Genomic DNA, 27,618 nt, shown 5'->3' on the forward strand with positions numbered 1-27,618 from the left:
AATATATATCCCCTATGGAGGTTTCTTCTCAGAATACTTGTTCCCAAAGAATAATGCAGATAAAATATTAGCAAGATTCACTTCTGTAATATATAAGAATATATAAAGAGACTCCAACAATAGCTTCATCCAGTCAGCTCCTGTGAGGCCACACAATGGATTTTAGGTGAGTCTACAACAAATGCGCATATCTTTTAGCAATAACGGTATCCCAAAGGGTAAGGCAAACTGTATAGCATGATCAAAACAAAACTATTTCAGCGACCACAGTCAAGTCTGCCCCATCCTTGGGGCTCTCTCATGGAATTCACAAAGCCCCTGAAATTAGTCATTCACGTCTCTCAACACACAGCAAGATAGATACAGAGCCATAAAGTAAGAAGAAAAACACAGTCAGAATCTGAATTGATAACTCTCCTCCTTAAATTTTCAGTGACTTGAATTTTTTCCATATAAATCAACTGGAAAACTTTCATGGCTTCACAAGATGCTTTCTCTCTGGTTGCTCATATTAGGTCTATTAACCTCCTTGAGAAGCACATTATTCTCTGAAAAGCTATAGCAAGAGCCTTGAAATCATCAGCCCTACATAGCTGTGTCAGTGTTGAAACCCTTTAATAGCAACAGGTTCCACTTCCCTACTTCCCTTTCTATAGGTATATGGAGAAAACTTCCAGAGAAAAGAAGGAAAAGTTTTACCTAACTCTACCCATTGTTAAGCATGCTCCCTTTGGACCAGCATCCAAACAAGCCATGCTTGATGGAGTGGACGTGAAACAGCTCACTATCTTAAATATCTACTACACAGGCCATCTTACTAAGAGGCCCTTGCCTATATTAAATTACTCATGCAAAAGGCAGGGTCCATATCTTCTGCACCATTCACATTGCACTTAGGCTTCATGGGTTATTTCTCCCCTTGCATATTGTAAGATTAAGGAGCCTGAAAAGAACCTTATCTGAAAACTCTGTCAACCCTCATTAGCACCAGACATGGTTTTATATCTAGGGGTTGCTTCATAAAGACCTAAATAGATGAATAAATTAAAACTTGAAGTTTACTATAACTTAACAGCATCATCATTTTTTCCTATGTACTCACTTTTATAACTATACCTACTGATGAGAACTACCTTCAACCAACAAGCTGAATGTTTACTATCTTCCCATTGCCAACACACAGTGTCAGAGCTGCTTAGAGAGATGTATTCAACAATGACACATCATGCTACACTGTAATTAGTCTAGTGAACGTACAGGGAATACTCATGCACTCTATTCTACTCCCTCTGTCCCAGTAACTATAATTATGCAGTCTGAAAGGAAAAAATATGTTGGAAATATTTCCAAAGACCCCAAGGGTAAGATAATTAGAGGACTAAGAAAGGAAAGTGAGCCTGATCCTGCTTCAGTCCACTGGGACCTAGCATAGCTGATGTGAACTGGAGAAATAAGATTTTGGAAATGAAAGCTTCTTACTCCTTATGATCTGACACAATCTGACAATGACATTAATTAAAAGCTGAAAATGTCATTCATTTTTCTATAGCTGAATTTAGTAGGCAAGGCAGGAGAAAAAGGAGAGGCCTGAGGGTAAGGAGCTAGAAATGGCATTCCAATTCTTCTAACAGATTTGGGACACTCTCCCACTACTGAGGAGGTTAAATTGCTCTAGAGCAGACCTCCTGTGTGTCCTTCACCACTTTCTCCTGTCCCTGCAAGGAAGGAGAAGGCCAGCAGGAGAGGAGTGTTTGCGCAGTGAGGAGCTGGGAGAGCCAGAATAGCAGATGGGGCAAGAGCTGGGGGTAGCCAGATCCAGGATGAGGCAGGAGATAGCTGGCCGAGACAGGGAAGCCTCTGGAAGGAAGTGATGGATCTGAAGGTCACAGCAAGGTCAAGAATAGAACACTTAACCTTGCTCTGACCTGAAACAATGAGTTATAGCACACAGGCCATGAGAGCCAGCCAGCTCAATAAAAGAAAGGAATAAATGCTCAAACAGAATGCTGGCAGCCTAGAGCTCTGTAGGAAGGAGGGAGAGGGGCAAAGTAAACAAAATAACAGATTGGCACGTTGGTAGCATGGAAGGAACTTGATAACTAAGACACTCTGGCCTAGACCCAGAATATCTATGATTCTAGACCCAGAATAATATCTATAATAATATACATAATTCTAGCAGAATATCTATGATTCCTTTTGAGGTAAGACCTAAACTGGCAATGTGTATGTAAGGGCTTTGCAGATGTAACATGATTTTGGAAGTACTTGTCTGTAATGAAGTGCATGTGGGTGGGCAGAAACAACACCTTTTGGAAAGCAAATCCTAATACTTGCTTTTCTCTCTTTTCTTCTTCAGCCCTCCCTCGAGTAAACATGGAGAGAGTGGAAGAGAAGAGGGCAGAAATAGAGAGCAAAACAACAGGGAGACTTATTTCAGTTCCATTTCTCTCCCCATGCTAAGCGCTATTTTGTATGAGCATTTCCCAGTGACTTTAAGCAACAGAGACTTTCTGTGCCTGAATCTTCATTAGTCACGTTGCTGAAAACTGGACAAAAGGTTTCTTTGCTTTGTAGCATTTTCTCAGCATCCAAGATTCATGATGGTGATGGCCACAGTGACACAGATATGCAGAGGAGAATTCGCCTAACATTTTAGTATTTCATGAATAATCAGTTTCCAATTCCTGCATTTTTACCCTAATATTAGTTGATTTGAATAACATTGAGTTATTTACCATGTAATTTTCCTGCTGGTTCAAAATAATGCAGTTTTGAAAATGCTATTAGCCTGTTTAAAGCAGTAAGATCAATGAGGAGATGTGACCTCTTATTTTCTCATTATAAAACAAAATGCAAGGGAAAGAATTTTCTATCCTGGGAAAGATCGATTTTCTACTTTCTGAGTTTGTAAAATATTGGCTTTCACAGTGCAATCAATGTCACTGACTCAATGTGGATGAAGCAAATAAGATAAAATATAAAATCTGTTCATTTTCATTAAGCCACAGTTTCCATTAGTCTTGCCCTTGGTGTTATTCTTATAAAGGCTTAAGTATGCAAATAACCACAACCAAAGACTGATGATCACTGGATGATAAATATTAGCCAATAAATTTTAATATTACCCTAAGTAAGGAAACAAAAGTGAGCATATATGCAAAGATCAGTGACATGCTGCAACTCTTTAAATTATTTTTCCAGTAAAGAACTCTGAAATTTTGTAATAGGGGTAAGAAGGTAATCTACAACACCAAATAGATTTTATATACTCATATGGATGGAAGGAACCTGGAAAAGTTATCTATACCTTCCTTGTTTCCAAATAAGATTATGTAAGTCTTATGTAACAGAAAGAAAAGCTATTTTTGCTAACTGTTAAGAGTTCTGGCAAAAGCAAATATTGTAAGCCCCTCTTCATCAGCCTCTAAGATGGTCAATGATCTTCACATCCCTGTGTGGGCCTCTCCCATAGTCAATGAAGTCGATTTGTGTAAACAATAGGACATGACAGAAATGTCTGTGAGATTTCCAAAGCTAGGTCACAAAAGGCATTGCTACTTGTCCTCATCTCTTTTGAATCACTTGCTCTGGGGAAAGCCAACTGACACGTCTTGAGGAAACCCAAGCAGTCCTATGAAGAGACTCATGTGGTAAGGAACTGGGGCCTCCTGCCAACAGCCATGTGAATGCACCAACTTGGAAGTGGATCCTCCAGCCCCACTCATGCCTTCAGGTGGCCACAGCTCTGGCCAACATCTTGATGCAACCTTATGAGACACCTTGACCCAGAAATACCCAGCTAAACTGTTCCTAAATTCCTGATCTACAGAAATTATGAGATAATAACTGTTGCTTTAAGCTGCTATGTGTTGAGGTCTACTACTTAGACACTTTGCATAGACTCTTACTTCTTTCATCTTCAGAATGAAAATGATAAAATTTACCTTTTAGAGCTGTCGTATTAAATGAGATATATAAAAAGTGCCAAACACTGCCTCACTCATTACAGGTGTTAAATAACTATAATATCACAAAGCATTATTATTTGTGAGCTTTATTTTGCTGATCATCATGAAACTATAAATTAGTGAGACTTATTTCTAAGTCATAAAAGGCATCACAGTAGTTACTGAGCAACCACAAAATAATGTTTTTTCAGTGTCAGATTTTACTTACCCTTCCTTTAAGAAAATAAATTTTAAAAAATCATGTAAACTTTAAGCTCTTTTAACTCTTGAAAGTAAATCTCCTTTTTATTCTCTGACTTTCTAAGAAATATAAAGAACACCAAAACCCAAACAATTAATAGTTCTTAAAATAATTTTATCAGCTTAACTTCTTTCCATCAGTAAAATTAATGAAATCAGAAAATGTAGCTCCTTGACTGTCCAACCGTGATTTTTCCCTGATAAGTAGCTGTTGGAAACACCATAAAAGCCACAGTCAAGGCACATCAGTCACTAACACTGAGGGCTAGGCCTATGGGATGGCAATGAGGACTCAAGGATGGTAGCATTTACCTTTAGCCTATGGGATGACCTTAACCAGATCATTCGAAGGCCTTGGTCTGTTCCCAGTTGGACATTAGAAACTTCCAGCAACACTTATGTCCAGAGTATGCTCTTCTGGTTTCCCTGCTACTGCTTTGGCTATTTCTCAGTATTTTTTGCTGGCTTCTCTTCCTTCTTCAGGCCCCAGTCTTGACCCTTCTCATGCTATCCTCTTCTCTAGACTATTTTAGGTGAAATTTTAGTAACTTTCATGTGTATTGTTCCACTTTACCTCTTATCTGAGCTATAGACCCAAATATCCATAAGCCAACCAGATATCCATATGCCCACTTGACTTCTTTACTTTGGACTCTCACAATCATCTTGGACTTAACATGTCCAACCTAAGCATTTGACTTTTCCCAAAACTCTTCCTCCTCCAATATTATCCATCTCAGAAAATGATACCCTCCATCCCCCAGTTGCTCATGTTAGAAACATGGGAATCCTTGCCACCTTCTTATCACTTAGCCCCACATCCAGTGCAATATTTAGTCCTGTCAACTCTACCTACAGAATAAATGCATAATGCAGCTGCTTCTCTCCATCCCCACCAGCACCACTCTGGCCTGTCACCCTCACCTCCACTGCTGCAGCTCCTCGCTGGTCTCCCCACACTGCTCCTCCAGCCCACCTAACACATTCTCCACACCACAACCAGACCAACCATTTTAACAGCAATTAGGAACATCACTCCCCTTCTTGAAACTTCCATTGCCTTCCCATTGTTTGTAGAGGCAAAACCCAAAAGTCTAGCCTGCCCACCACTAGACTGTGAGAATTAGGAAAGCTGTCCCTTCCTGCTCCTTGTAATAGATGACAAGTCTATGACTTTGAATGTGAATGGTGCCCCCTAGAGTACTGCTATCCTATGGACAAGGGAGAGTAGCAGCCCCATGGGCCTTCACTTGAATCCCTAAAACTTCAAAGCTCTCCTCTGCCTGGGGGGCTGATATGTTTTGGATGCATGTCCTCTCCAAATCTCATGTTGAAATGTGGCCTCCATTGTTAGAAGTGGGGCCTAGTAGGAGATGTTTGAGTCATGGGGGTGGATCCCTTATGAATGGCCCGGTGCCATCCCCATGGTAATGAATGAGTTCTCACTCTGGTGGTTCACACAAGAATTGGTTGTTTAAAAGAGCCTGGCACTTCCTTCTCTCTCTCTTGCTCTGTGTCTCGCCATGTGACATGCTGTCTGGCTCCCCTTCGCCTTCTGCCATGACTGCAAGCTTCCTGAGGCCAGAAGCAGAAGCTGGCACAATGCTTCATGTATAGCCTGCAGAACTGTGAGCCAAATAAACCTCTTTTCTTTTAAATTACCTAGTCTGAGGTAGTATTTTATAGTAATGCAAACTGAGTAACAAAGGAGGCTTCCCAGACCCCCAAACAACCGTTCCTTCTGCCTCTACCTCATCCTCACTAAGTTTACCTCACTTTTTAGGTCTTCTTCCAAGAAACCCTCCCTCACCACCAGAACCACCAACGCACATCAGGCCTGCCTGGCATCAGTTCTCATCATACTGATTATTTCTTGTTTGTAGCAATTATTATATTGAGGATTAGTCAACTATCTCTGCCAATCTCCACTAAACTGTAAGTTTTATGAAGGTAGGGATCTCATCAGATATTTTTACCACTATAGCCCCAATGCCTAGAACAGTATCTGGTAATCATGAACACTAAATATGTATTTGTTAACTGGAAAAAAAATGAAAAAGCAAATGAACATTGGGAAGCATATTTCCACTAGCTCCATGCTTACTAGTTATGTAGGATCCTAGTTGGATTCCAAGTTTGAGGGGAACCCAGAAATAAGATGCTGAGCTACATATCCACAAGCTCAACATTTCATCCCTCTACCCCTCTGCTTTTTCACAATGAAAACAGTTTTAGTTTCTTCCTGATTTTTTTTTAAACTAACACATGTTTACCGTTACAATGGTTCAGGCTGGATGTGGTGGCTCATGCCTGTAATCCCAGCACTTTGGGAGGCCAAAGTGGGAGGATTACTTGAGTCCAGGAATTTGAGACCAGCCTAGGCAACACAGGGAGACCCTGTCTCTATAAAAAATAAAGAAAAATTATCCAGGCGTGGTGGCACATGCCTATAGTCCCAGTTACTTGGGAGGCTGAGATAGGAGGATCACTTGAGACCAGGAGGCCAGGGCCTCAGTGAGCCATGATCACTGCACTCCAGTCTGGGCAACAGAGTAAGAGTCTGTTTCAGAAAAAGAAAAAAGGTTTAGAAAAGTATAGGAAGAAAGAAAAATTACCTGAAATCCCACCATCTTAAGAAAAGCATGGTAAATATTCTGGTCTTCACTTTTTCATACATGTCTCTGTGAATATATACACTTATACACTTAATTTTATGTAAGTGGCCTATCATTTACACATGCTGTTCTTTGTGGATACCATCTTCTTATATATATAATGTGAATATACCCTTCTCCATTATCATTATTTCATCATATATAAACATTTACATTGTATTTACAGACATATGGTATTATTATTTTGTAAAAATATAATTTTATTTTATATATATGCATTACATAATGGGAAAAATCTCCCTATTCCACGGTGTGAATATATTACAATTTATTCAGCCTTTGTCCTACAAATGGGCACTCGCTTTGTTCATGGGTTTTTGCCATTATAAACAAAAAAAAATTGTATATAAATATGCTTATTTTCTGGTGTTTTTATATCTGTGATATTGATTTCTCACTTCCGCCAGCAATATTTGTAGAGCCTTTTCCCCAAAAATTCCTGCCTGCAGCAGGTGCTATCACATCTCACTGATTTTTGCCAATCAGTGGGTGAGAAGCTTGATGGAGACCCAGAAGGAGTAGTCCTGTGCCCAGTACCCAGTGCTTCATGGACGAGGCATCATTTTTATGGCATATGCTTTTCCAAATGCATTACTATAACATTTCTGAAAAGTAATCCAGCTGGTTCAGGGTTGGATGGTTCTCTGAGTCCACTATAAGTGCAGCAACAGGTCTAAGTGAGTCAAGCAGATCCTCTTACCTCAGAGCCCTGTCTCTCACATCACATTCACTGCCGTTATGGGGGAAGAACCCCTAAAGGTGTGAGCACGCACTGCTCTGGGATGCCTATTTCATAGCATGCAGGATGAGGACAGTGTGCCAGGAGAGGGAAACAAAAGCAAGCTTATGCCTCAGAGGAAAGCTTCAATCCACAACAAATAACTCCCCAGGATTGTGCTGAAATTCTTATCCGAGAGACATGCCATCTGGGCAAGCTGGAGCAGGGCAGCAGATGAGGGAATTGACAGTGAAGGCTAGAAGTAGAAATGGAAAGTCGCTTCTAGAAAAACCCATTCACAACTCAGCAAAGCACACTGAAAAGGGGTCCACTTCTGGAACAAGGTTGAGAGATTTCCAACTGGAGTAAAGACAGGACCCCAGGGGTGCTTAAAAGTCACAGAAAACCTCAGGAAAGGGGGACCACAGAGAAATATGGATAGCTGAGTAGAAGGTCCTCCCCACCTACAGGGGGCTCCTGCATGTTCTGCAGTGTGCAGGGCACAGCAAGGTGACCACTGCAGAGCTGGGCAAAGCCACAATGCCCCTAGCAACTGTGAACACACATTAGCTATTCTTTCCTCTACATTAATGTAACCTTTTCAAATGCCATTTGCTTGAAACCCATCTTTTTGATTATTTTAAATTCATACAGCACACATCAGCTCGTATGATTAAAATCCAATCTGCTCATTGAAGCTGCTTCTTCAGCTCTTGCCTGGAGTAAACAGAAGCCAGAGGGGGCCTGAAAACAGTCCCAAAGATGCCATCAGGGTCAGCCTCCAAGGAAGAACCCTGACCACTGACACAGTGTATCCTAATGAAATGGGGAAAAATGTAAAAAACTTTCCACCACTGCTTGGCAGAATAACAATAATAATAATATGATCAAGTATTAAAAGGTATGAAGATATAAGCATCCTTATATGTTTTGGGTGGTGTCCACTGAAGAATGCTGAGGTTCATACATTTGCAAAGGGGAGCTTTATTCTCACAAAGGGTTGAAGCCTTCAGGGTGCCATTTTGACAGGCTGGAGGCTATGCTAAAAACAGATACTTCAAGGGAGGGGAAAAAAGGAAGAGGAATTTATGCTAAACAATGTGCTCAAATATACATATTCAACAAGCTATAGGAGGAGCACGAATATATATGAAAGGAGAAATGTACGCACATGCAGTTGAGCTTCATGCCCCTTCATGTGTCTCATGTGACAAAAATAGCAGCATTAGCATGATCTAAGGGTGGAGTTTTCAGCCCTCTGCTGTCAAAAGGTGAAGCAGAGTACATGTAGGGCTTTACTGTGCCCTCTCCAGACTGGCCAGAGCCACTCCATGGTCAGTGGTCTCTTATAAGGTAAAAAAGGAGGGGTGGCATGAGGTTGTTAGTTGATATCAGTGTGGAGTCTTTTGAAAGAGTTAGTTTCTGTTTAACCCTTAGAGAAGAAAGTCTAATAGAAGTTAATGAAGGAGGGGGCATAAGGAAGCATGCCCCATCTTCTTCTATCCCACTGTGGCCAAGAACTCAGTTTTCAAGGTTACTCTGGGGTCCCCTTGGCCAAAGAAGGTTCATTCAGTCAGTTGGGGGGCTTAGAATTTTATTTTTATTTTACAGTGGACAGGTAGATTGCTACAGATATCTGAAAGGTAGATTGGCAGTATCTATTAGATTGGTGCAATTGTGGTTTTTGTCATTACTTTTAATGGAAAAAAACACAATCACTTTTGCACCAATCTAATATTAAATGCATGTACCTTGCACAATCCTACTTTTGTAAAACTATCCTACAAATAAAAGAATCAATGTATAAAGTTGTGTGTTCAAATGTGTTTGTTGAAGAGTTGTTGACAGTGACTCTCAAATGAAAACAATCTGAATGTCCATCATTAGGATAAATTGTGGCATGTCCCTATGGGTACACAGAGAAATATGTGGAAGGCTACATCCCAGGCTGTCAACATGGATTATCTCAACTGAAGTGGCATTGGGAGATGGTATAATAAATGTGTGACTTAATTTGTTTATGAAATAAACAACTTTCCACCCCTAGCTAGCCTGGTGGTGAAAATGTCACCTTTAGGGATTAATTTTTCTATTTCTAAAAGTCTGTTGTTAAAATACAAATATTCCTGAAGTTGTTTTTCAGCCCTTAATACCCAGAGGTGGGAGAGAAAATGTTGTGGTTGCTTTCCAGCCCCCACAGCAAGCTGACAGAACCATCTTAACTAGGACAGGTAGGTGTCTGTATGGGAAAGGCGGGAGGAAAGGCCTCTGGCTCATGGCCTGACTGACATGCATCTCGTTGACACTAACATGTTGTCTGGGAAGGAGAACCAAAAGAGAGGAAAAGACACTGCGTGGAGGGGCTGATGGGGCACATACATTGCCTGCTGCCTGAGGCCAGTGCTACTTAGGATGCTGCTCAGGTTTCCTTCCTGGTTCTTTGGGGATTAGCACAAGCACTGAGTTGGCCCTCTGCCAGCTGGAGGGGCCGCCAACAGGGATTGCCAAGGGGTCAAAGAATCAGCATCACTGGCTGAGAGAGCAGCTTTACCAGCAGGGATCAAAGGTGCCAGACGTGGTTTCTTTTGATTCACTCAGGGAGCAGGACAAGTCATCAGAAAAGTGTGATTTTCCTCTGCTCCAATAAAATAAAAAAACCTGCCGTTGTTATAAAGCACCAAGAGAATCAATAAGAGTTTCAGGAGACATTGGCACACCTCACAGGCAAAGCCCTGGAAACAAACTACTGCTTTCACCACAATGTGAACTTCAGGGCAGAGGCTCTTTGGCTTGGATGAGTTTACAGTACAGCAAAACTGCCCTCCCCGTCACAGTGTATGTGGACCGGTATGTCCATGCTGGAGTAGCTGGAATGTAAGTAGATTTAGTGTGCTAACATTAGAAAGAATGATACTACTAGCCAGAATTTAGTGAATACTTATTGTCTAAGTATGCGTATCGTGATATTTGCAAGAACCCAATGAGTTAGGTACTATTCTATCCCATTTTAAAAATAAGGAAATTGAGGCACTGAAAGGTTAATTACCCAAAGTTCTAGAAATAAGAAGCAGTGGAGCTGGCATTCAGACAGAAGCAGTTGAACTCCAGAGCCTGGGACATGATCACTACGTCACACTGCCTTCTCATGAAGAGACAACACCTCACAACGCAACCCCCAACACTGAGAACAAAGACCAAAGATGTGTCACTTGAAAAGCCACTTGGACTCGGACATCAGAATGGATCAGGAAAAGAACTTGGTGAGAGTTAAGAAAGCCATGAGGTCACAAAGAATGCCAAAGTTCCATGGGGGCAATGTGTGCGCAGGACACAAGGAGCTCACAATGCTCTGAGGTCAAATCTAGGAAAGCCGTGTAGAGTGAGGTTGCAGGATCTGCAGGGAAAAGTGAGTCATCTCAGGAACAAAGGGTGGGCTTGGGGACACATCCAGAAAGGACTTGAGGCCATTAGTTGCTTAACAGACTATGGTTTAAAATTAAAGTAGAAACAGCTAAACCATATCTATATGATCTAATTTGTTTTTGACTACTTTCTCTGTTATAAAACACTTATGTTATAAACACTTATGTTTATTGATTTCGCTTTATTGGTATTGTTCCCACCCACCTGAATGCCTGGTTACCTGGCTTTACAGCTCCAATCTGAAGATTTTAAATTGCACCCTCAAGGCCGACATTCACCCATTCCTCAGTCCCTGTCTCTCCTTTCCAAGCTGGGAAATGGGAGGAAGCCTGTCCCAAATAGGACAGCCTCTGCCTCTGAGTTGGCATGAGTAAAATAGTTTTTTTCTCTAAGTTGTTCTACTACCTAAAGCTGCAAGGTTCACACAAGGATGGGTGATATGTGTTAATTGGAAAGTATATTTTATCTTCTCTGTCTAGAACAACTCAAATAACTTTGTATATTCTTAATAACAGTACTGTTATAATTATATAATTTAATTTATATAAATATATATATACACATTCCCAACCAGTTAGCTAAATAAATCTGTGAGTAATTCACAGAATTCAAATCACCGTGTGTATTCTGCATCATAAGACAACTAGTATGAAGAAAATCCTAAGGTAGTGCTAAGAACATATTATCAGTATTTGTTCATTTTTCTGACTTAATTAAGAGTTACAAACTACCACTCTTTGATACTGAACAATCAATGAGCTGTGTATAAGATAATAACAAAAATAGTTTACTTATTCAACAAACATTTATTAATTTATTAGAATGCAAGGCTCTGAGCTAAGTACCAGGTTTACAAAAATAAACAAGACAAAATCTCAAGAAGTTGACAAACGAGTTTGACATATAGATAGATAAGTATTTACTAAACAAATGATGGAGGAATATATGGGAAGAGGAAGGAGGACCCAATGGGCTGGAGTGGGAGGTGGAACACCACAAGAGGATACACTTGATCTGAGTCTTGGCTGGAAGACCAGGCAGACAAAAGGGAGAGACAGGACTGGAAGACGGAGCACCCTGGGCATGCAGGCAAGTTGCACAGCATGGATATGGCAATAGCAAGGAGTTTAGTGAGGTCAGAGGCTAGAATCACTTTGAAGAAAAAAGTGAGAGTCAGCAGATGAGTTGCCAATTAAAGTGACTCTACTCTGTGTGCTAAATGTTAATAGCTGCAGCTCTGCAAAATAGAAAAAGCAAAAATGTTCACAAATGACATGAGATTTCAACTTTAATGCTCTATTTTCTTAATTCTAAAATATCTCATTGATTTAAATAACACTTGATTGTAAAACATAACCCAATTTAAGAAATGTTAGAATATGAAAGGATGAAGGAAATAAGTCAATAACAACTCCTAGAAGGCCTCATCCAGAAGAATATAAACAGAGACTCTAACACAAAAGTGGACTTCTGCTTTGCCCCAGAGTCAATGTCAGTATAAGCAAAAGCCTCCACTACATTCCATGTTTAGTTTTCAAGCACTTCAAGATCAAAGAGCATTATCTTTGAACGTTTTAAATTGATTAAGTTAATTTAGAGTCATTAAAAATGGAAACAGTTCTTTTCAGCTTAAGGTTGGAACGGGGGAACCTTTTGGAGACCACTGAAGCATGTGTTAACTTGGTTCTTAGGTACTTGAGCAAACAATGGAAACTTGGAGTTGCCTTGGTTTCTATAACTGCCAAACCTCAGCAGATAAAGAATCTTCTGCCAACCTCTCTGAATCTCCTACATTGTTTCCTCTTTCGTGTCTGTTTCCTCAAAAGATGTTCCTATCCCTAACTTTCTTTTCTTCTCACACTACACAGTTTCCCCAGGTAATCTCAGCCACACCACAGCTTCAGCTAAATTGACCTGGTATTGATGCCTACATGTGTCCGTCCAGCCCAGACCTCTCTCCTTAATTTCAAACTCATGTCAAACAACCCATTTCCCCATGGATGCCTCACAGACACCTCAAAGTCAACATGGTTAAAACTAAACCCATTGTTGGTTTCCTACCTGCCCCCAAATGTTCCTGCTCCAGGGCTCTCTATGTCCATAAAATGTACCTCCTTCCACTCAATGGCCCAAACCAGATATCTAGGATTTTCTCAAGCTACTTTTGCTCTTAAACCCTCACATCCAACAAAATACTGTAGATTTGATTATCTCCCCTAAAATCCTTCAATCTGTAAACTCTTCTCTGCCCTACCACCACAGCCCTGGTTTCAAACCTGGTAATTTCTTGATTGTATCCCTCCAGTGGCCCAATATCTCTCAGCCACTAGTCCTCTGTCTCCTCTTTCCATCAGCCCTCAGTATCCTCCATTGGCTCCTCAGAATGTTTCCTAAAATACAGAATTGATCAGGACGCCACCTGGCTTTATATCCGTCATTGACTTCCCTTATCACTCTCAGTATTTTATCCCAAATCCCTGGTGCATGGTATACAAGGCTCTTCATGAACTGTCCCAGAATTGGTCCTGCTCCCTCTAATATCACACACATGCGCATGCACACACACACACACACACACACACACACCCCATGTTCCAGTGCAATGAAGGGGGCAAAGGATCTGAACAGACATTTCTCCAAAGAAGACATACAAATGGCCAATAAGCACATGAAAAGAAGCTCAGCATCATTAGCCATTAGATAAATGCAAATCAAAACCACAATGATAAACCACTTCACACCTACTAGGATAGCTATAATCAAAAAGACAGATAATAACAAGTGCTGGTGAGCATGTAGAGAAATTGGAACCCTCATAGACTGCTGGGGGGAATGCAAAATGGGGCAGCCGCTTTAGGAAACAGAAATTCTGACAGTTCCTCAAAAGGTTAAACATAGAGTTCCCATGTGATTCAGTATATTTGTTTCCAATTGCTGCTGTAACAAATTACCACAAACTTGCTGATTAAAACAACACAAAATTATTATATTACAGTTCTGGTGGTCAAAAGTCCAAAGTGATTCTCCAAAGGCTATAATCAAGGTCTCAGCAGGTCTATGTTCCTTCTGGGGGTTCTAGGGGAAAATCCATTTCCTTGTTTCTTCCAGCTTCTAGAGCAAGGGTGTCCAATATTTTCACTTCCCTGGGCCAGACTGGAAGAAAAATTGTCTTGGGCCACATATAAAACATGCTAACGCTAATGATAGCTGATGAGCTAAACACACACACACACACACACACACACACACACACACACACACACACAAATCTTATAATGTCTTAAGAAAGTTTACAAATTTGTGTTGGGCTACATTCAAAGCCATCCTTGGCTACGTGCAGCTCACGGGCCACAGGTTGGGCAAACTTGTTTTAGAGGGTGTCCCTGTTCCTTGACTTGTGGTTCCTTCCATCTTCAAAGCCAAAATGGCTGGTCAAGTATTAATCACAGTGCATGACTCTGGCACTTTCTGCCTCCATCTTCTATCTTTTAGGGACACTTTGGATTACACTAAGGGCACACTCAGATGATCTAGAATAATCTCTGTATTTTAAGGTGAGTTGATTAGCAGCTTAATTTCATCTGCACACTTAACTTCATGTCCATTTACCATGAGACTTAACATATTCATGGGTTCCAAGGATTAGGGAATGAACATCTTTGGGAGAGAGTGGGGTTGGGAGCATTATTCTGCTGCCTCCCACACATATGGCAATTCCACTCCCAAGTATATATATCCAAGAAAAAGGAAAACATGTCCACATAGAAACTTGTACAAAAATGTTCATAGCAGCCCTCTTCATAATAGCTACAGAGCAGAAACAACTCAAATGTTCATCAAGAGATGAATGGACAAAGAAAATATGGCATAATCATACAATGAAATATTAAAAGGAATAAAAAAGAATGATGTGCTGATACATACTACAACATGGATGAACCTCAAAAACATCATGCTAAATAAAGAAGTCAGTAACTAAAGGCCACATATTGTACAATTCCATTTGTATATGTCCAGGATAGGCAAATCCTTAGAAACAGAGAGTAGATTCATGATTGCTTAGGGCTGAGGGCGAAGGGAACTGGGGGGACATGTGGATACTAATGAGAAGACAGTATCTTTCTGGAGTTATGAAAACATCTGAAAATGATTTTAGTAATGGTTACACAACTTTGTAAATATGCTAAAAACCAGTGAATCATACAACAAACAGCAGTGATTTGTATGGTAAGTGAATTACATGTCAATAAAGCTGTTATTCCTAAAAAATGAGTCAGTACATTACTGAAGATATGAGCACAAAACTGAGGAAAGTGGAAAGTCCTAATATTTATTTAATTACATTTCCCTTAAAGGTTGCTTTTAGTGACTGTTTTGCTTGGATTGCGGTCTCCCAAATAAGTCAAAGAATAAAGACAGCTGGCGCAGAAATGAGTCTGGCACCTCAGACAGTGGCCCCAATTTCATGCACTAGAGGAAGCCGACATTGCTCCCCTATTGAGATGTGCCTCCTGCTCCCCAGGAAGCCATGAAACAGGGCAGCAATTAAACACATGAAGTGTTCTGCTTTGATGACATTCTTTTTCTTTCTCACACACATGTACACACAGAGAGAAAGTCCATTTTCTATTAATTCTCCGCAGATATTATAAATGCATTCTATGTTTCCTCCTTTCACAGTTCAGCAGTTTATTCATTTTGCTAAGAGCAAGCTTGTTGTAGTCCCTAATAACAAATCACAGGCAAAATTAGAACCCAAACCTAGCACAGACAAATCTCTTATGAAGAAAAAGAATCCAGCTCTGAATATTTCCAACTTAAAAAGTTTTAAACCCACTGATTGACAAAAGCTATAAAATTAATGCGAATTAAAAATATTATAGTCCATGAAGATTTATTATGAGAAAGAAGCCAATCAATTATTCTCCATTTTCAGAGAGTTGGAAAAGAGAAAACAGAACAGATTACATCAGAGATACTTTTTTAAAACTAAAAAGGAATATTTTAAGGATGAGCAAGCCCTATAATAAGCTTCCAAGAAGGGTTATGAAATCTCCCTAGAGTCATTATACCACTTAAGATTAGGTTTGGGTAAAGATTTGGAAGCAACCTAAGTGTCCACTAACAGATGAATGATAAAGAAAATGTGATATATATACACAATGGAATACTATTTAGCCATTAAAAAAGGAGATCCTATCATTTGCAACAACATGTATGGGACTGGAAGTCATTATGTTAAGTGAAATAAGCCAAGCACAGAAAAACAAACTTCACATGTTCTCACTTTTTTGTGGGAGCTAAAAACTAAAACAATTGAACGCATGGAGATAGAGAGTAGAATGACGGTTAGCAGAGGCTGGTTAGGGCAGTGGTGGGCTGAGGAAAAGTGGGGATAATTAAAGGGTTCAAAAATAGAATGAATAAGATCTAGTAACTGATAGACAATGGGTGATTATAGTCAATAATTTATTGTACTTTTAAAAAACAAAAACAGTAATATTGGAATGTTTGTAACACAAAGGATACCTGCTTGAGGTAATGGATACCTCTTACCCTAATGTGATTATTACACATTGTGTGCCTATATCAAAATATCTTTTTTTTTATTTTGAGACAGAGTTTCGCTCTTGTTGCCCAGGCTAGAGTGCAATGGTGCGATCTCAGCTCACCACAACCTCTACCTCCTGGGTTCAAGCAATTCTCCTGCTTCAGCCTCCCGAGTAGCTGGGATTACAGGCATGCGCCACCATGCCCGGCTAATTTTTGTATTTTTTTAGTAGAGATGGGGTTTCTCCATGTTGGTCAGGCTGGTCTCGAACTCCTGACCTCAGGTGATCCACCGGCTCGGCCTCCCAAAGTTCTGGGATTACAGGAATGAGCCACTGTGCCCGGCCTTATCAAAATATCTTGTACCCCATAAATATATATACCTACTATGTACTCACAAAAAATAAAAATTAAAAATTTTATTAAAAAACAAAAAGCAAAAGATTCAATTTTGCTAAATATAAAATAACAGCTTAAGGAAGACAAAGAAGTTTTTCTGTCTCATATAAAAATCCAAGAGATAGTCCAGGACTGATTATAGGCGCTCTGCCCCACAAAATCCTCAGCATCTTTATAGCTCATTATTCCACCATCCCGAATACTGGGCCCCCATTCTCAGAGCCTAAGGTGGAAGCTAGAGCTCCAGCAAAATATCTGTATTTCAGGAATTAGGGTGGAAAAGGGATGAATAGGCTGGAGAAAGGGCAGTGAGTATCACCTGTCTTTAAGGAAAACTGCAGGAAACTCTTATATGACACTTTGCATCAGTCATGTGACCATACTGGTTGCCATGGAGCCTGTCTTTATTCTGGAAAACAATGTGTCCATCTAAAAACAGAGTTTCAGGCCTGACATGGTGGCTCATGCCTGTAATCCCCAGCACTTTGGGAGGCCCAGGAGGGCAGATCACTTGAGGCCAGGAGTTCGAGAATAGCCTGGTCAACATGGCAAAACCCAGTCTCTAATAAAAATACAAAAATTATCCACGCATGGTGGCACATGCCTGTAATCTCAGCTACTCAGGAGGCTGAGGCACAAGAATTGCTTAAACCTGGGAGGCAGAGGTGGCAGTGAGCCAAGATCGTGCCACTGCACTCTAGCCTGGGCGACAGAGTGAGACCTGTCTCAAAACAAACAAACAAATAAATAAATAAATATAAAAAGAGTGTTTCTATTGTTCTGGAAAGAGTGGAAAGGATACTGGAAAACATACCAGGGTCTTGGCCACTGTCATCAACACTGATATTGTTTGTCAGTCTGTCTTCTCCAAATCTCATGCTGAAATGTGATTCCCATTGTTGGAAGTGGGACCTTGTAGGAGGTGTTTGGGTCATGGGGGCAGATCTCTCATAAATGGCTTGGTACCGTCCCCTGTGGTAATGAGTTCATATGATATCTGGTTGCTTAAAAGAGCCTGGCACCTCTGCCTCTCTCTCTCCTGCTTCCTCTCTCACCATGTGACATGCCTGGTCCTTCTTTGTCTTCCTGCATGAGTGGAAGCTTCCTGCCACCCTCCCCAGAAGCAGATGTTGGCACCATGCTTCTTGTACAGCCTGCAGAACCATGAGCCAAATAATCTCTTTTCTTTATAAATTACCCAGTCTCAGGTATTCCTTTATAGCAACATAAATGGACCAACACAAACACCCACCTCCTTAATTTAGGCAGACTCTTCAGAAGGCACTTCTTTTTTATAAAATTTATAAAGAGACTGAGAGAGACTTCTAGGGGGACAAGGCTATAAAGTTGACATAAATTTGTTCTAAGAGAAGGAGAAAGGGAAAACCCTTTACTCTGGGTCCCCTTTAGTTTGTTAACCAACAAAATTAGTTCTGGAAATGTCCTTGTTCTTTGAGTCAAAAACAGTACTTGGCACATGGAGATGCTTACTAAATGTTTGTCAGTGAGCAACTGGATTCATGGCAAATAACAATAATGAAGTGTTACATTCAACTACATCAATGTGTTCTAGATATTTTTCTGATCCTATATATGGGGACATCTGACTAATCCCAGAAGTCATCATACACAGAGGGTAATTAACTGAAGGTGCCGAAGAGGTAAAGTCAATTCTTTTTTTTTTTTTTTTTTTTTTTTGAGACGGAGTCTCGCTCTGTCGCCCAGGCTGGAATGCAGTGGCGCGATCTCGGCTCACTGCAAGCTCCGCCTCCTGGGTTCACGCCATTCTCCTGCCTCAGCCTCGCGAGTAGCTGGGACTACAGGCACCCGCCACCACGCCCGGCTAATTTTTAGTATTTTTAGTAGAGACGGGGTTTCACCGTGTTAGCCAGGATGGTCTCGATCTCCTGACCTCGTGATCCACCCGCCTCGGCCTCCCAAAGTGCTGGGATTACAGGCGTGAGCCACCGCGCCCGGCCAAGTCAATTCTTTAAAAAATGTTGAAGTCTATTCAAACTGATAACAAGAAAAAGCTGAGTTATCAGTCTAGGGAAGGACTTTCACAATATCCACTGCCTAATGGGAGTCTGGTCTCGAATCTCTTCTAGCTTTTCCATTTTCGCCAGTCATCTTTTAAAGACCAGAACTCATCTTTTTTAGTCCTCTAATAAAAATCCTCCAATGCCTGTTCTCTACTCACAGGATAAAATCTCAATTCCTTTGCACAGTACTATAAGTGCCTGATCAGCAGTCCTAAGATTCTCTCTGTCCACTGCCTACCATGATTGCAGGTTGGGTTCTAGCTTCCTGGATCACCTCTCACTCTGTGAGTGTGCCATTTACTCCAACTCCCTTATGTCTTTACCTGATAGCTTTCTTTTGTGTAGGAATTCCCTTGCCTCTTGTATATACGTGGTAAATCCTATTTAAGCTTTAAGGATCCATTTCCAATATCACCTTCTCCATGAAGACCTCTTTGATTCCACAGATCCCATGCAAATTTAATCTTCTGTTTCTCCATTATACTTTGTTTACATTAATTAACAAAGCACTTAGCACAGTAGTGGTGATACTAGTAGTGGTAACAGTAGTAGCAGTAGCAGCTAACATTTATTGCGCAATAATTACAAGCCAGGCATCTTACATACATTAACTCATTTAATCTCAACTACAACCTTATGAGGTAAGGCCCTCATAAGATCATAAGACTAACTCCTCCAAAAGCTCATTAACTCTTCAAGGATAAGAACAGTATTTATCTTTGTCTTTTCATCACCACAGTACAACATAGTGCTTGGCTCATGGTAGCTGATTAATATGCGCTTGTTCTGGCCAATCATGGTGGCTCATGCCTGTAATCCCAGCACTTGGGTGGCTGAGGGAGGAGGATAGTTTGAGGCCAGTAGTTCGAGACCAGCCTGGCAACATACCAACACCCCAACTCCATTAATTAAAAAAAAAAAAAAAAAGTCAAAAGGTACCAGCTGCTGTAATAATTTTAAAAAGGTGCTTGCTCATTGAGTGACTAATGACTTATAACAAAATTAGGTTGTCATAGATGCATTAAGTTTCTGCATTCTGAATATTTTTATTTATGAATAAATATGCTGGGTTTTTCAATAAAGCAACAATTTAAATGTAGGATACTCTAAAGAATTAAATCTACAAAGCCAAAAAATGAATCTCTAAGTAATCTGACCTTTTCCACTTCATCTTCTGATGCTCCCTCAAAATAAATGCCCCATTTGCTTAAATCAAATGTAGATAAAACTTGAAACATTCCATTGTATTTTGCTGCTCAGCCTTCATCTTACTATTGTAGACTAAAAGAAGAAAAAATAAGATTTTCAAAGTTTTAAATTCTAAGATGACTTACTGATTCTTAATTAGTCTAAAGAAAGAAAATACTTTTTCTTCAGCTAAAGAAGCAATTATTGTTAATAAAATGTGAAGTTTTACATTAATAGCCCATGAGGGTTCAATATATTCAAATCAATAAACATAACCCAGCATATAAACAGAACCAAAGACAAAAACCACATGATTATCTCAATAGATGCAGAAAAGGCCTTTGACAAAATTCAACAGCCCTTCATGCTAAAAACTCTGAATAAACTAGGTATTGATGGAACATATCTCAAAATAATAAGAGCTATTTATGACAAACCCACAGCCAGTATCAAACTGAATGGGCAAAAACTGGAAGCATTCCCTTCGAAAACTGGCACAAAACAGGGATGCCCTCTCTCACCACTCCTATTCAACATAGTGTTGGAAGTTCTGGCCAGGGCAATCAGGCAGGAGAAAGAAATAAAGGGTATTCTATCAGGAAAAGAGGAAGTCAAATTGTCCCTGTTTGCAGATGACATGATTGTATATTTAGAAAACCCCAACATCTCAGCCCAAAATCTCCTTAAGCTGATAAGCAACTTCAGCAAAGTCTCAGGATACAAAATCAACATGCAAAAATCACAAGCACTGTGAAGAATCAATATTGTGAAAACGGCCATACTGCCCAAGGTAATTTATAGATTCAGTGCCATCCTCATCAAGCTACCAATGACTTTCTTCACAGGATTGGAAAAAACTACTTTAAAGTTCATATGGAACCAAAAAAGAGCCCACATTGCCAAGACAATCCTAAGCCAAAAGAACAAAGCTGGAGGCATCACGCTACCTGACTTCAAACTATACTACTAGGTTACAGTAACCAAAACAGCTTGGTACTGGTACCAAAACAGAGATATAGAACAGAACAGAGCCCTCAGATATAATACCACATATCTACAACCATCTGATCTTCCACAAACCTGTCAAAAACAAGAAATGGGGAAAGGATTCCCTATTTAATAAATGGTGCTGCGAAAATTGGCTAGCCATATGTAGAAAGCTGAAAATGAATCCCTTCCTCACACCTTATACAAAAATTAATTCAAGATGGATTAAAGGCTTAAATGTTAGACCCAAAACCATAAAAACCCTAGAAGAAAACCTAGGCAATACCATTCGGACATAGGCATGGGCAAGGACTTCATGTCTAAAACACCAAAAGCAATGGCAAACAAAAGCCAAAATTGACAAATGGGATCTAATTAAACTAAAGAGCTTCTGCACAGCAAAAGAAACCACCATCAGAGTGAACAGGCAACCTACAGAATGGGAGAAAATTTTTATAATCTACCCATCTGACAAAGGGCTAATATCCAGAATCTATAAAGAACTCAAACAAATTTACAAGAAAAAAATCAAACAACCCCATCAAAAAGTGGGCGAAGGATATGAACAGACACTTTTCAAAAGAAGACATTTATGTGGCCAACAAACATATGAAAAAAAGCTCATCATCACTGGTCGTCATTAGAGAAATGCAAATCAAAACCACAATGAGATTTTATCTCACACCAGCTAGAATGGCAATCATTAAAAAGTCAGGAAACAACAGATGCTGGAGAGGATGTGGAGAAATAGGAATGCTTTCACACTACTGGTGGGAGAGTAAATTAGTTCAACCATTGTGGAAGACAGTGTGGCAATTCCTCAAGGATCTGGAACTAGAAATACCATTTGAACCAGTAATCCCATGACTGGGTATATACCCAAAGGATTATAAATCATGCTGCTGTAAAGACACATGCACACGTATGTTTATTGTGGCACTATTCACAATGCCAAAGACCTGGAAACAACCCAAATGTCCATCAATGATAGACTGGATTAAGAAAATGTGATACATATACACCATGGAATTCTATGCAGCCATAAAAAAGGATGAGTTCATGTCCTTTGTAGGGACATGGATGAAGCTGGAAACCATCATTCTCAGCAAACTATTGCAAGGACAGAAAACCAAACACCACATGTTCTCACTCATAGGCGGGAATTGAACAATGAGAACACTTGGACACAGGGTGGGGAACATCACACACCAGGGCCTGTCATGGGGTGGGGGTAGGGGAGAGGGATAGCATTAGGAGATATACCTAATGTAAATGACGAGTTAATGGGTGCAGCACACCAATATGGCACATGTATACATATGTAACAAACCTGCACGTTGTGCACATGTACCCTAGAACTTGAAGTATAACAATAATAAAAAAGAAGGGTAGTAAGATAGACATATTTGACATTGTCAATGTAAGAACCAAGTCGATTGTAACTTTAAATACAGATCTAACCATTTCAGATTTTAAATAAGGAATCTGACTTAAAATATTACAGAAATAAAACCACAGAAAAAAATTTAAAAAAAATAGCCCATGAGGAAGTTGGAAGGGCAATCCATTTTAATATTTACCAAGTATTTTACATGTATCCTATCATTTAATGTGTGGTAATACATTTTTGTTGATCTGAATTTGAGGCAGGTATTACTAGTTGCCCCCTGAGGAAACAGAAAAAGAAAGCCATATGATTTGCACATGATCACATAGTGATTAATGGAACCTGAACTTGACTCCAGATCCTCTGGCTTAAAATTACCTGTTGTTTCCCCAGCTCTCTGCTGCCCTGGGTCCTCATGCAGCTGTCCTTAAAACTTCATTTTTACCCAACTACCACTTAGCCCTGAAAGGAACTGTAGTTGATCGTTTAACACTTATAACTAGATTGTGAATATGGCTGCAATTATTAAGGATGAATCCTGCTAGCTAGCCATCCCTTGCCCATTAAGGCTTGACAATGTTCATAATAACGACCAATACATATTGATGATGTCTAGGTGTGAGGCTCTATGCTGAGCATTTCACATACACTTCTGTTATAAGTTGAATTGTGTCCCCACCCCACCCCACCCCAAAAAATACATTGAAGTCCTCAGTATCTCAGAATGTGGCTTGGAAATACAGTCTTTGTAGAGCAAATCAAGTAATAATGAGAGAATTATGGTGGGCCCTAATCCAATATGACTGGTGTCCTTATAAAAAAGGGGAAATTTGTCCGCAGAGACAGACACACACACAGGGAAGATGACAGGAAGACCCACAGGGAAGATGACAGGAAGACCCACAGGAAGAAGGTCTTGTAAAGACGGGACTAGAGTGATGCATCTATAAGCTGAGGAATGCCAGAAATTGCCAGCAAACCACCAGAAGTGAGGAATGGGCAAGGAAGGGTTCCCCCACAGGTTTCAGGGACAGCGTGGTCCTGCCAACATTGATTTCAGACTTCTCACCTACAGAACTGTGAGATAATAAATTCCTGTTGTGTTAAGCCACCCAGTTTATGGTACTTTGATATAGCAGCCCAGGAAACTAATATAACTTCTGATCATTTTGACAAAATGATAGGTTTATGAGGCTACATGACCAAATGTGGCTTACTTATAAACTTTGGCAGACATATTATAATGGCTTTTTTGTCTCCAACATATAGTCAGTAGTTATAATCCTACACACATGGTAGCTTTGCAACTTAATACATTAAGATTAAAGCTCTCAGTAGGGATCCCAGTTGGAGACTACACTGAACCCACTGAGGGGGCCCCTTTTGAGCTCATCTCACTAATGATGAGTGCTATAGTCTGAACGTCTGTGTCCCCCTCTCCCAAAAATTCATATGTTGAAACCTAATCCCCAGTTTATTAGTCCATTCTCACACTGCTATCAAGAACTACCTGAGACTGGGTAATTTATAAAGAAAAGAGGTTTAATTGGCACAAGTTCCACAGGCTGTATAGGAGGCATGGCTGGAGAGGCCTCAGGAAACTTACAATCATGGCAGAAGGCAAAGGGGAAGCCAGCATATTTTACAGGGTAGGAGCAAGAGGAAGAGAGAGTGAAGTGGGGAGTGCTGCACACTCTTTCAGACAACCAGATCTTGGGAGAACTCTGTCACAAGACAGCATTAGGGGGATGGTGCTAAAGCATTAGAAACCATCCCATGATCCAATCACCTCCCAACAGGCCCCTCCTCCAACACTGGGATTATAATTCCACATGAGATTTGGGTGGGGACACAGAACCAAAACACAGAACCCAGTGTGAAGGTATTTGGAGGTGGGGCCTTTGAGAGGTGATTAGGTCATTTGGGCAGAGTCCTCATGAATGGGATTAGTACCCTTATAAAAAGAAGCCGAAAAGGGGTCCCTTACCCTTTCCACCATAAAGAGACACAGTGAAAAGACATTCTGGCCATCTATGAAGCAGGACATGGGCTCTCATCAGACACTGAATCTGCCAATGCCTTGATCTTAGACTTCCGTGCCTCTAGAACTATGAGAAATAAATTTCTGTTGTTTACAAGCCACCTAATTTATGGTATTTTGTTATAGCAGCCTGAATGGACTAATACAGTGAGGTAGGCCCACCAAAAGTCTGTACAAGGGGCTGAGAGAGAACTTGCTTTGGAGGAAGGAAAGCCAGGCATGACAGGACTTGCCTAGGACAGACTTCAGATTCTGAATACAGAAAGCCATCACCCTGTGGGTTTCATCCCCAGCTCAGCAACTTCTTGGAATCATACTCAAAGAGAAGAGGCTGTCACCAACAACACTAAAAGCAGCACTGGATTCACACTATTAAAAAAAAAAAAAAGTGGTGGGGGAAGCTTTCTTTTGTGCTTTGTGCGTGAGTACTGGGCAGGAGGGAAGAGTCATGGTGGCCAGTAGACATGGTATGATAGCCTGCTGGTTGTAGCAGAAGAGGAAATAAGAGTGGCTGTCACGTGGGAATCTAGACTTTTGAGAGCATGTGTGTAATGTCCCATGCAAGTCCTAGAAATACTTGTAGTGGGGAGAAGAATGTGAAGAGGCTGATGTCCTCCAAGTAGGGCACAAAAGATAGTACAAAATGGCCTCAATCATATGTATTTCAAAGGTAACTTATAATCAAGAAAAAATCATTATTTTTACTATCCTGCAGACCTATTATCCAGACACTCACACCCCATACACCACGACAATGAAAATTGCTATCGACTGAAGCATACCCTTCAAAAGAGGCCCAGATCAGTCCCAGTTACAATAACTCAAACAGCTACTCCCAGAATTGCATTTTGCAAGTGAGCCCGCATCTGGAGGTTGAACATGCCAGTTGATTGACAGATCAATAGTACTCTCTGCCAGTGTAAGAGATTATTACACAGGCATAGCTATGCCTGAGGTAGGAAAGAAAGCCACATTCCCAGCTAAGATGTCATCTGGGTTTATAATACAATAAATCTCTCTCTAGAACAGATATTATTTTAGAATACTAGACATTTGATGGCAGCAGGTGCACTTAACAGAGAAAAATGCTGACTTCAACAAAATATAGCTTAAAGATCTCGTGGGAATTTATCCCACTTTCAGAATGCAGGCAACAAGTGCTATCTTCTTTTCTATGTGATTTTGACTCACTTCCCTCATTTAATTTCCTCTTCAGTCCTAGGGGAGGCCTCTAAAGCTTAGAGAAAAATCTGTTAAACTGCTACGACAATATTATTTGTCACTTTCCACCCAAGTTCTCTCTCTACTACTAAAGGTAGAAAGAACAGGCTTTATAAAGTGTCAAGAGGATTGCTACTAGCGTTCTAAATCTCACCCAAACCTTAATGCCCCACAATTAGTAGAATAATATAAAATAAAACTCTTCAAAGTCCCAAATAGTTTTCTCCATGCCCCTTTCAACAAAAACTAAAATCAGATACAAAATTCCCCTGATATCCTCTGGACATCACCACAAGAACAGTGGTCCTCAAATGTCCGGATTCATGAATATTACATGGGGTGCTTGTAAAAATATAGTTTCCTGGTCCCCACCTCAAACATGCTGATTCATAATCTAAGGGGGTTTGGCCTAGGAATCTGTATTTAATATGCTCCCAGACGATCTTGAAAAGGTAGTTTCCAACCACACATCTGGAAATACTGCTGTAAAATATGTATTTATCTTCAATCTACATTATATAGCTATCAGTTTAGCTATTCATCTACCCCAGAATCCAAACCACGGTCAGACAGTGTTCCACGGTTCTCACCACAGTCACAGGATCAGCCAAGAGGACCCCTGAAAAGAGATCAAGAAATCTTCTTTCAATCTGTTCCGAGGACCTAATGGGAGCCCCCAACCCCATCTGCCCCCACCGCCTACTGAAAAAAAAAAATAGATCAGGTGAGAATTTGGGGCAAGAACCTATAGGCTACATAGATCCAGGCCCCATAAGTGCCCATACTTTTCCTGGGTTTGCTGCCTTACAGAGGACACGTTCTAACAAGGCCTCAACAGTACAAGGCTTTGAAGAATCGAACCTGGGCAGCCCAACACTGATCATGAACCACTTAAATGTCCCCTCAACCTCTTCCCTCCTGACATCCAACCAGAAAAGGTACTGAGGTGACTCTCAGACTCTCCTAGGGTGACCAACCATCCTGGCTTGTCCAGCACTGGGAAAGTTAGTAGGATGTAGGACTTTCAAGGATGAAACTAAGAAAATCCAGGGCAAACCAAGATAAAATGGTCCCCTACTCCCAGTTCTAACCGTATCTCAAGAGCCAGCTCCTCAGAGCATAGGTGTTACCAGCACCAGGGAGGCAACACCATGGGGACTTCAGACAGAGGTGTCAGGGCTTGGCCAGGCAAAAGGCTCTCAGAGGAGGAAGAAGAATTCTGGCCAGGACACCACTCACTGAGAGGCTATTCCTACCTAGGCCAGGCCCAGGTTGAGGCCCATAAGGTTGGGTTCGAAAACAGAAAACTCAGAGCCCTTGAGGGGTACCTTTAAACCAAGAGCTCACAGAGATCAATTCACATGAAGTCCTTGCTCTCATATAAATCTCAGTCTCCAGAATCTAAAGCAGAAACACAATTATTGCAAATAAGCAACCTAAGTGTTCCATTTAAGGAGTTTAAACTCACTTTATCTACTAGATAAGGTCTAGAAAATAGAGGAAAACTAAGGAGTTAACAAATGAAGAAATGAATTTCAGGTAGTGATAAGAAAAGATAAAGAAAAGGAGGGGCAGTACTACTAGATAACCTTAAGTGGCTCTTAAGTACCATGGCTGTCCACTGGAACCCCCTTTAAAGCTTTAAAAACACTGATGCCTGGGCCACACTCAGACGCTTGATTTAATTTAGTCTGGGGTAAAACTGGGCTTTGGGATATGTTAACGCTCCCCTGGTGATTCCAACATATAAGCCAAGGGTGAAAACCCTGCTGCAGG

The 27,618-nt window shown here is 40.6% G+C and overlaps 1 protein-coding gene across 10 annotated transcripts in view; it reads right to left on the reverse strand.

The window, feature by feature from the left end:
- GPR176 (G protein-coupled receptor 176) overlaps positions 1–27,618 on the reverse strand; it is a 120,201-nt gene that overhangs the window by 19,285 nt on the left and 73,298 nt on the right. The window contains exon 2 of one of the 10 annotated variants that reach the window (XM_055363359.2): positions 26,433–26,461. The exons of 8 other annotated variants lie outside the window; for them this stretch is intronic. The gene's annotated coding sequence lies outside the window, so the exon portion shown is untranslated. Of the gene's footprint in view, positions 1–26,388; positions 26,409–26,432; positions 26,462–27,618 lie in introns of those variants that run through there. One more of the 10 variants, XM_063698468.1, reaches the window with a different exon arrangement.

Source organism: Gorilla gorilla, chromosome 16, assembly GCF_029281585.2.
Source record: "Gorilla gorilla gorilla isolate KB3781 chromosome 16, NHGRI_mGorGor1-v2.1_pri, whole genome shotgun sequence".
NCBI classification, from domain to species: domain Eukaryota; kingdom Metazoa; phylum Chordata; class Mammalia; order Primates; family Hominidae; genus Gorilla; species Gorilla gorilla.